Source organism: Nomascus leucogenys, chromosome 11 (genome assembly GCF_006542625.1).
Source record: "Nomascus leucogenys isolate Asia chromosome 11, Asia_NLE_v1, whole genome shotgun sequence".
Classification (NCBI taxonomy): domain Eukaryota; kingdom Metazoa; phylum Chordata; class Mammalia; order Primates; family Hylobatidae; genus Nomascus; species Nomascus leucogenys.
Window position 1 is genome coordinate 92,603,869 of NC_044391.1, and position 11,539 is coordinate 92,615,407.

The 11,539-nt window shown below is 39.0% G+C and overlaps 1 non-coding gene across 1 annotated transcript; it reads right to left on the reverse strand.

Moving 5' to 3' along the window:
• Positions 1 to 8,865: 8,865 nt before the first annotated feature.
• Positions 8,866 to 8,972, reverse strand: LOC115837475. The gene has a single exon (XR_004032507.1). It is a non-coding gene; the product is annotated as a U6 spliceosomal RNA (small nuclear RNA).
• Positions 8,973 to 11,539: the final 2,567 nt, after the last annotated feature.

Consider the following 11,539-nt stretch of genomic DNA (forward strand, 5'->3'; position numbering starts at 1 on the left):
TCATTCCTCTAAAGAGTTTGTGACTGGAGCATATGAAATGTAACCCTTAAATTTTTCTACCTCTCATTGAAAATTGTTGCATAGAAAGGATGCAAAACCAAAGTACTTTCTGTTCACTTCAGTCCTAACATCTGCATGTGGATAGATAGAATTTTGAATGAATTGAGGTGTCTCTCACTATCATTGGACTTTATTTCTGATACCATTATTGATATTTCTGATTACCATTGGACTTTATTATATATATATACACACACACACACACACACACATAGTGTATTTCTAATTTTTTGTAGTCATGTTGCCCAGGCTGGTCTGGACCTCCTGGCCTCAAGTGATCCTCATGCCTTAGCATCCCAAACTCCTGGGATTACAGGCATAAGTCACCACACACTGGGCCAACATACATTTCTTTTTATTTTTTTATTTTAGTTTTTTTGAGACAGAGTCTCACTCTGTCGCCCAGGCTGGAGTGCAGTGGTAAGATCTCGGCTCACTGCAATCTCTGCCTCCCAGGTTCAAGTGATTCTCGTGCCTCAGCTTCCCAAGTAGCTGGAACTATAGATGCATGCTACCACACCTGGCTAATTTTTGTATTTTTTTGTAGAGTTTCATCATGTTTGTCAGACAGGTCTCAAACTCTTGGCCTCAAGTGATCTATCCACCTCGGCCTCCCAAAGTGCTGGCATTATGGGCGTGAGCCACCATGCTCAGCCAACATACATTTCTTTAACACTTTCTATGTTTAAGACCTTTTGCTGGTGCTGGGGGTGGTGAGGGGAAGGGAAGAAAGTAGATATCTGGAAAGACCTGACCCTGGGAGACAGGCAACAAGCAACCTGGCAGAGAGGAATTAATGGTCATATTCTTAGGATATAGCAGTAAGGAAAGCACCAGAAGCTTGCTCCAAGCAGTACTAGCAGGTTCTGCTTATCTTATGTCAGGTAATCTATTATTCCTTCCATTTGTGGAAATAATCATGGGTTGGCTAAAGTGTCATTCAAATTATGCCCATGAAGAGGCTAGATGCAACCAGCCTCCAAAAACAGTCTCATTTAAATCTAGATAAAGCCGATCAGATATTCCACATATTATAATTCCCATTTGAATTCCTCGCTCAGCACCAATTTTCTCCTTTGGCCTTTCTTGCCCTTTCTTTTTATTGTTTATCTACCTTTGAAAATAACAAAGAAATGGAGTGGGAAATGGAAAATTACTCTATTGGAAAAACTCGCCTTCTTAAATGTGAGTTTTCAATGCGTTTAGAAATATAGTATAGAATTCCTGAGTGCACCGAGATATCTCCTCAAGCTAGTGTAACTGACAGCGTTCCAGGTTGGAGAGAAAAACACATAATAGTAATACTTAATATTTACTGAGTACTTACATGCCAGACAATTCTGCTAAAAGGTTAGATGCAATATCTTACTTAATATTCAGAATAATCCTTGAGTAATTCCATCTTCTCTGTGTTATAGAAGAGCAAACTGAGGCTTAGAGAGGTAAAGGAATGTGCCCAAGGTCATGCGGGTCACTAATGGTGGACACTGGATAAGTACTTCGGTATGTCCACTAGAATTTGAGAACTTTGTTTTTGATAGTTGCTGTATCATTTACCATTCAAGTAATGCCTGGCATTGGGAGGCACTCAATAAATATTTGTTGAATGAGTAAATAAGTGAATGACTATCTGGCTCCAGAAGCAAATCTCTAGCAGGTGGGTAGAATCACATGGCTAATGGATAAAGCCCCTACACCATGGATTATGGGCTTGAGCAGGGAGGTGCCCGCTTTCAGAAATGAATAGTGGCACAGAAATAGTATCCCATGACCCAGAAGAACTGGGTTCTTATCTTGGCTCTTTAGCTGTGTGACCTTGGGCCCATCATCCTCATGCCTTTCTGAGCTTCAGATGTCATTTCTGCAAGATGAGAGCCCTCAGAGTACCTCTGCATTCTCTTCCAACTCCAACAGCCTGTCAGTCACAAGAATTTTACACTTCAGAAATTGATCTTCTGGATAAACCACTCCAAGGACAAATCCCAAATGGTTTGGAGCTGTCAGAAGAGATTCATTCCCAACCCAAATACGGTACCACCTTCTCTGTCTCTCCAGATTCCCTACTAGGATGCTGCATTTAGTGTTTATTTCTTTTACTTTCTTCTCTTCCCCACTTTTCAACTTTTAATTTTGAAATAGTTTTTTACTTACACAAAAAGTAAGAAAAAATTTCCTATTACCCTTCTTATAGTTTCCCCAAATGTTAACATTTTTCATGCCACAGTGAAATGATCAAAATCAGAAAGTTAACTTTGATAAAATACTATTTTTTTTTTTTTTTTTTTTTTTTGGGATGGAGTCTCGCTCTGTCGCCCAGGCTGGAGTGCAGTGGCGAGATCTCGGCACACTGCAAGCTCCGCCTCCCGGGTTCACGCCATTCTCCTGCCTCAGCCTCCCCAGTAGCTGGGACTACAGGCGCCTGCCACCACGCCCGGCTAATTTTTTGTATTTTTAGTAGAGGCGGGGTTTCACTGTGTTAGCCAGGATGGTCTCGATCTCCTGACCTCATGATCCGCCTGCCTCTGCCTCCCAAAGTGCTGGGATTTCAGACGTGAGCCACCGCACCCGGCCGATAAAATACTATTATTTGACCTACAGTCCTCAAGTTCACCAATTGTCTCACTAATTTACTTTTTTTTCTGGTCCAAGATCCAGCCCAAATTTACATGTTGCATTTAGTTTGTCTTGTTTTGTTTGTCTTCCTTGATTTGCAACAGATTCTCAGTCTGTCTTTGTCTTTCATGCCCTTGATGCATTTGGAGTATTGCCAAGGTATTTTTTTAGAACGTCCCTCAATTCGGGTTGGTCTGGTGGTGATTGAGTTCAGTTTATACATTTTTAGTAAAAATATCACAGAAATGATTTGATTCCTTATTTTGCCTCTTATCAGGCGCTATGTGGTGTCAATTTGTCATATTACCCATGATGCTTTTTGTTGCTCTCAGTTTTATCATATTCTAGATGTTTTATCTAAAAATAGAGTAATAATAATAATACCTGCCTCACAAAGTTGTTGTGAAGATTAAGTAGAAAAAAGGCCATATAAAGCACAATTCCTGGGATAGAAGGACTTATCTGTTTCATCTTTTAAGTATATCAAATAATTAGGAAATTATTTGAGTAAAAATGGGAGTTTCTGACTGAGCTGGATTTGGGGCATTTGCAAATCCACATTTTGCCTTTGCATTCACTGCTGCAGCTGTGCCCCCTGAAGTCAGGAGAATTCCAGCAGGCCCAGAAGGATCACAACTCTCAATGTTTGTCTGTAAGGGCAGCAAATGTAACTAAAGTGTCATTTGAATGTTTGGCTATTGTAAGCTCAGTGGCAGGGGACACGTCTATTCAACCCTGGATCTGGCCTACAAGATGTCAGATAACCTTTTCAAGGGCATGAGATTTTAATAGTTTTTGAAGTCAAGTTACTAGATATTATGTTTTTGCCTGGGTAAAACATACAATGAATGTATACATCTGGGTTTTACAGGTGATATCTACATAGAGTGTTTATTTAACTAACTGCAGACTGATTGACATGTAGGTATTCTGTAATATTTTTCTATTAGTCTGTGAATAGGCAGTCCAATGAATTATTTATTGGGCTAACACATCCTGGTGCTTTTTTTTTTTTTTTTTTTTTTAACATTCTCTATTGGAAGTCATGGTTTTGCTTGCTCAATTAACCTTCTCCTGCCCAGATCTTCTCTCTTGAGGAGTAAACCACCAAAATACAAAGCAGCATTTTGGGGTACAGAGGAAGGGATCAAGCTTGCTCAAGATCTTAGTCTCCTCCAGTTGTAATCTCCCCAAAATCACATGTAGAACCTTATTTTCTAATTGATTATAGGGCATGAGATGCACAAACACCCATTCACTGTGCTTTTCTAGAAATGAGTAAAGCTGTGGCAGAGAAGTAAAGAGAGAAAATATATCCCCTCGTTCTGCGAGATTCCAGCCTCATTTCTCTGAAGATAGCCACCATTTGAAGAGTACTGCCAAGGTTCTTTGTAGAATTTCCCTCTGTTTGGGCTGGTGCTAGGGATGGCAGTGACAACAAGAACTGTTGAATCAGAAAGTATTTTTCTATTGTCCCTTTACCCTCCACACTCTCTGTAGTGCCATTTTTTGTCCCTTTTTTCTCTTCCCCATATGCTATTGTGGTCGTTCAAGTCAGGCGTGATCATGGCTTGAACTAAGGTGGTTGTGGAGAAGGGAATGAACAGTAGGGGTAAGATTCAGAGGTATATTTGAGCTTATTGTTGACAGGACTTCCTGATAGATTGGTTGAGGGGGTGTGAGTAAAAGAGATAAGTCAATGATAATTCCAGGGCTTTTCTTGTTTTTGTTTTTTGAGTCGGAGTCTCACTCTGTTGCCCAGGCTAGAGTGCAGTGGCGTGATCTTGGCTCATTGCAACCTCAGCCTCCCAGGTTCAAGCAGTTCTCATGCCTCAGCCTTCCAAGTAGCTGGGATTACAGGCATGCACCACCATGCCCAGCTTTGGTGTGGTGTGTTACATAGCAATAGATAACTGAAATATGACTAATATAATTTACAATTGATGTATATGTTAATTGTGAGCCAGAGAGGTTAAATACATAGTCAAAGTCTTATAAAAAGATTGTAATTCTGGGCTGGGCGTGGGGGCTCACGCCTGTAATCCCAGCACTTTGGGAGGCCGAGGCAGGCGGATCACGAGGTCAGGATTTTGAGACCAGCCTGGCCAATATGGTAAAACCCCGTCTTTACTAAAAATACAAAAAAAATTAGCTGGGTGTGGTGGCATACACCTGTAGTCCCAGCTACATGGCAGGCTGAGGCAGGAGAATCGCTTGAATCTGGGAGGCGGATTCAAAAATACATCAAAAATAAAAAAACAAATTTTTGTATTTTTAGTAGAGACGGGGTTTCACCATGTCTGGTCTCAAACTTCTGGCTGGTCTCAAACTCCCGGCTTCAAGTGATCCGCCTGCCTTGGCCTCCCAAAGCGTGCTGAGATTACAGGCGTGAGCTACCCTGCCTGGCCTAGGTTTTTTTTTTTTTTTTTCTTGAGGTACTAGGCAACTAGATGGGTGCTGGTGCTATTTACTGAGGTAGGGAACCCAGAGAGAAGAGCAAATTTGGAAAGAAGGGCTCAAGAGTTTGGTTTAGGGCCTGTTATGTTTGAAATGCCTATTAGAGAACCAAGGAGATATGTCAAATAAGCAGTTTGGATATATAAGCCTGGAATTTAGGAAAGTGTAGTGAAAAGAACATGGGATTTTGTGCGGTACATTTGGAATTACAATCCTTTTCTTTTTTTTTTTTTTTTTTTTGAGACAGAGTCTCACTCTGTTGCCCAGGCTGGAGTCAGTGGCGTGATCTCAGCTCACTGCAACCTGCACCTCCCGGATTCAAGTGATTCTCCTGCCTCAGCCTGCCATGTAGCTGGGACTACAGGTGTGTGCCACCACACTCGGCTAATTTTTTTTGTATTTTTAGTAGAGACTGGGATTTACCATATTGACCAGGCTGGTCTCGAAATCGTGACCTCATGATCCGCCTGCCTCGGCCTTCCAAAGTGCTGGGATTACAGGCGTGAGCCCCCACACCCAGCCCAGAATTACAATCTTTTTATAAGACTTTGACTAGGTATTTAACTTCTCTGGCTCACAATTAACATATACATCAATTGTAAATTATATTAGTCATATTTCAGTTATCTATTGCTATGTAACAAACCACACCAAAGTATAGTGGCTTAAAACAAAAATGACCTATTACTTTTATCATTTATTTATTTATGTTTAAGACAGGGTCTCACTTTGTTGCCCAGGCTGGAGTGCAGTGGCACAATCTTGGCTCACTGCAATCTCCACCTCCCGGGCTCAAGCCATCCTCCCATCTCAGTCTCCCGAGTAACTGGGACTACAGGTGCATACCACCACGCCCAGCTAATTTTTGAGTTTTCTTTTTTAAGAGATGGGGTTCAACCTGCAGCCCAGGCTGGTCTCGAACTCCTAGCCTCAAGCAATCCACCAACTTTGGCCTCCCAAAGTGTTGGGATTACAGGCGTGAGCCACCATACCTGGCCTAATGATTTATTACATTAAAATTATTCTATGGGTTGGGATTTAGCTGGGTGGTTCTGCTGGCTTTGCTTGGGTCTCTTATTCAACAATAATCAGCTGAGAGCTTGGCTGGGGTTGGAATGTCCAAGATGGCTTCTCACTCTTGAGAGCCTCTCTCCAGGTGACCTCTCATGATTTACTCATTTAGCCTGAGCTTTTTAAATGGCAACATAGATCTTGAGAAGACAAATCCAATGTTCAAGCACTTATTCAGCCTCTACTTGTATCATGCTTGCTAATGCCCCACAGGACAAGGCAAATCAGATGGCCAGGCCCATGGTCAATGTGGGAGAGGGTATAATACTGGAAGGTGTTATTAATTGTGGACCACCATTAATTGAGTCTACCACAGCTGACTTGATCAAGTTTTTGTGAAGATGAAGTGAGGTAACACATGTAAATTGACTGCCACATGGTAGATTCTCTATAAAGATTAGCTACTTTTATTAAGACATACCTTCAACATCAATTCCCAGGACCTGTAGACATTAGTCTTATTTTACTAACATATGTATAGGAGAAGAAAATGAACATGCTTTCTTGTTTCTTTATTGTTTTCTCCCGCAGAAGTAGAGCTACAGTTCTTTTTCCTTTGCACTCAATTGTACTGCCTAATAGATGTTCTATGATTATATAAAATTTGGTGAATAAGTAATCTAATACTCTTGTTTTAGAAAAGTAAAAATTCCCTTTTAATGTTCTCATTAAAATGGCTTTGAAACCAAAGTTTAAAATCTGAACACAGACTTTTTTCCAATAATTTTCCCAAATGTAAAATTTGTATTTGTTGATTTTTAAATTTTGTAACCTAAGTCTATTACTTATTTCTAACTGTAATTCTGCTACAATTTCTTTTTCTTTCTTTCTTTCTTTTTCTTTCTCTTTCTTTCTTTTTCTTTCTCTTTCTTTCTTTCTTTTTTTCTTTTTCTTCCCTCCCTCCCTCCCTCCCTCTCTCTCTCTCTCTCTTTCTTTCTTTCTTTCTTACTTGAGTCTCACTCTGTCGCCAGGGCTGGAGTGCAGTGGCATGATCTCGGCTCATTGCAACCTCTGCCTGCTGGATTCAAGCGATTCTCCTGCCTCAGCCTCCCTAGTAGCTGGGATTATAGGTGCCAGCCATTGTGGACAGCTAATTTTTTGTATTTTCAGTAGAGACGGGGTTTCACTGTGTTGGCCAGGCTGCTCTTAAACTCCTGACCTCGTGATTCTCCCACCTCGGCCTCCCAAAGTGCTGGGATTACAGGCGTGAGCCACTGCGCCTGGCCACAATTTCTTTGCTATTTAATTTTCTTCTACATAAGTCACATCAAGGCTGCTATAAATATTTTGGTAATAAAGGAAAAATCACTCATGCTTTAGCCATGGCTCTTTACCTGCATAAAAACAGCACAAAGTGGTGCATTGTTTAGACAGATGTGAGGACATAGAGATGATGTGCATGTGTGTGTTTATGCCATTCTGGGCACCAGAAACTTGACGATAGTGGTCACATAAAGGAACTACCAGGTATCTTTTGTATCTCTATATAACAATACCCACAGGAGTTCTGAAGCTGGGGACTTTTTGAAGAAGGCAAAATAATTTTTGAGAATGATTGTACTTTAACTACTACTAATATGTATGTATATGTGTATATACACATAACATTTATGTACATGTGTATCTACACATAACATTTATGTACGTATCTACACATAACATTTATGTACGTGTGTATCTACACATAACATTTATGTACGTGTGTATCTACACATAACATTTATGTACGTGTGTATCTACACATAACATTTATGTACGTGTGTATACACATAACATGTACGTGCGTATACACATAACATTTATGTACGTGTGTATACACATAACATTTATGTACGTGTGTATATACATAACATTTATGTACGTGTGTATATACATAACATTTACGTACGTGTGTACATACATAACATTTATGTATATATACATATGTATGTATATGTGTAGATACACATAACATTTTATGTATACCAATAAAGAATACTATTTAGGAGAGAGTTCTGTTATCATTTTTAAAGGTGAGATTGCTTAGCCATTTGGTATTTTTCTCCTTGCATTGTACAAGTTCCCTAGATTCTGTTTAGATTCTGGCCCCAAATCTTAAGCCTACTCGTTCTGAGAAGTCACTTCTTTGGGGTCCTTAATCCCTATGCTAGAATATTTCTGGTCTGTCCACAAATACGATTGGCAAAATGTTATCTCCTTATTGAGGCTCTGTTTCCCTGCCATTGTGGTTCTACCTGACCTTCTGCATCCTGTATGTGTTTCTGCCTACTTGTGGCCTTGGGAAGGATACTTTAGTTTCTTTCCTTTGACAAGAAGACTAACTTATTTGGGATCCAAACACAAAATGCTCCATTCACTGGCAGAAGCTGGATTGTCATAACATGTCTTGTGTAACACTTCTAAATACCTTTTCTTATTACAGCAGTGCAAGGTTGCACCTGTTCAGCCACATTGCATGCCGTGTTGTCTGGGTAACACCAGTAGAAGGACACGAAACAAAATAGGAACGAATCAACTTAGAGTCTCAGTTGACTTTTCCCTTTCTTTCTGAATTTTTGGTGCCATTTTCACAAAACTCATGGTTTACTTTATTCCTATGAATCATATAATTTCCTTTCTTCACTTTACTTGTAGAAATATATTACAATATTATTTTCTTTTTAAAAAAATATGGAATGCTTCATGAATTTGCATGTCATCCTTGCACAGGGACCATGCTAATCTTCTGTGTGTCATTCCAATTTCAGTATATGTGGTGCTGAAGTGAGCACTACAATATTATTTTTAAATTGAAAAATCATTGGCTATGAAGACATATATTTTTCCTTTGTCTCAGAATCACACAGTCCTCATATCAATTTATGCATTTTCCTAACGTGAAAGGACATTGATCAATTTTTCGCTATACTGTTATACAAAAATACATGGAATCATATCAGTCAGGATAATCTCAATTATGCTTCAGTGACAACCAGCCCTGAATTTCAGTGATGCAATAAGATTCATATCTTACTCATGCTACCTCCCAGTGTGGGTTGACTGGGGAGCCAAGGTCATCCAGGTCTCTTAGGGCCCCAGGCTGACAGAAGCTCCATCTCAGTTCACACTCTCATCATCACACACGCACGAAATAGGGAAATGTGGCAAATTGTGCACTGGCTCCTAAAGTTTTGGGCCAGAAGTGACATGTCACTTTATTCATATTTCATTGGCCAAAGCAAGTCCCATGGTCAAGCATAATTTCAAAAGGAGAGAAGAGTCCAAACCTGTTGTATTTCCAAAGGGAGATGAACTGGACTATGTGTAAACAGCCCCAGTGACCCCGGTAGTACCTTAGGAAGAATTAATCTCACCAGAAATGCAAGTAATTAAAAATATTTAAATATATAAAGAAAGAAAACAATAGTGCTGCCAAGTAACAGTGCTATGGTCACTCTCTTACACTGATTATGAAATATTTCTGAAAAGCAATTTAGAAATATGTATTTATCAAGCACCTCAAAAATCATCCATAAACTTTGGACCTTATTTACACTTTCAGAATTTAGCCTCATAAGAATAAAAATTGTAAATATCTAAATGTCTACTAAAGGGGAATTGGTAAATCTACTACCATAGCACACATAATGTAATATTATATAGCCACCAAATATCATAGTTTTGAATAATTTAAAATGGTGAAATGCTCAGGATGTAACGTTAGGTGAAAACTATCAGGGCATAATAGTGTTTTCAATATTAACTCATTAAAGAACCTTAGTGGTAGTTATCTCTGGTAGGTGGGATTAAGATTTTTAATTTCCATTTTTATACCTTTCACACATTCTAAAATAAACATATACATTTTTAAAGAAAAATATAACTGAACTTAAAAAATACTCAACACTTCTACTTTATAGCTTTATTGAAGTATAATTTATGTACCTTGACATTCATCCATTTAAAGTGTACACTTATATGAGTTTTAGCAAATTTATGCAGTTATGTAACCATCATCACAATTAAAATTTGGAATACTTTCAACATCCCCAAAAAGTTCCCTCATTCCCTTTTGTAGTTCATTCCTGCTCACACCCCAGCCCTTCAATCTGTTTTCTATTGCTGCATAATTTTGCTTTTGTTAGAGATTTTATATGAATGGAACTGTAGGCATATGTTATTTTATATCTGTCTCCTTTCACTTAGCATGATGTTTTTGAGATTAATTCATGTTGTTACATCTATCAGTAATTCATTCCTTTTATTCTTGAGTAGTGTTCTATTGTATGGAAACACAGTATTTTGTTTATCCATTTAGCAGTTGATGGACACTGGGTTGTTTCCAGACTTTGGCTAGTATGAATAATGATGCTATGAGCATTTGCATACAAATCTTTGTGTGGATATATATTTTTATTTCCCTTGGATAGATATCTAGGAATGGATTTGCTGAGTCATATGGGAAGTGTAAGCTTAATTTTTTAAGAAACTGCCAACCTGTTTCCAACATGGCCATACCATTTTACATTCCCACCAGCAATGTAAGAGAGTTCTTGTTTCCCTAGATTCTTGCCAATACTTGGTATTGGTAGTCTTTTTAATTTTAGCCATTTTGATAGGTTAAAAAATATCTAGCACTTGGATCATTCTCTCACAGGCATTTAGCTGGCAGTATGGTTGTAAGCTCTATTCACATGGTAGCTCAAAGCTGGGATCTTGAGTTTCCATGCTTGCAGGCCTCCAGCATCCTAATCAAAAGTAAAGGAAGTCTTCATCAACAACCACAGGTTTAACTCTTTGTTATTATAGACTTACGCCAAGTAAGTTTCTTACAGTAACACAACATACACAACTCAACCCACATACAAACTGACCAGACTTTTGTGTTTCTTACAAATGTGTGTGTTGGGGTACTGCAGGGCAAGGGGAATAGGGATAGAAATACGTTGTGAACTTTTCTCTTTTGCATGAAAGCTAACTAAGGAACAGGCATGCCACTGAATGTTTCTTTTCCTTTTTTTTTCTTTTTTGACAAGACAAAGTGTGGGCTGAATATATAATTTGAATATATATAATTATTTCTTGATAACTATAAGGACAAGAAGCAAGTGCTGCAGGACTTATGGAATCCTTTGGTATGGGATGTGCCTAGAGAAATGGTATACTCATGTGAAAGAAAGATAAAGGAGAAAAATCCCAAGAGAAACTGTAGCATAAGGTTTCTGTTCAGTGTGTGGGGAGTCGGACTGTGTTGTTAAGGACACTGTGCTAGAATAAAAATTGTCTGGGTTCCAATTTAGGTCTTTCGTTTATCAGCTGTGTGACCTCAGATGAGTCATTCAATGTCTCTGGCGTCCTC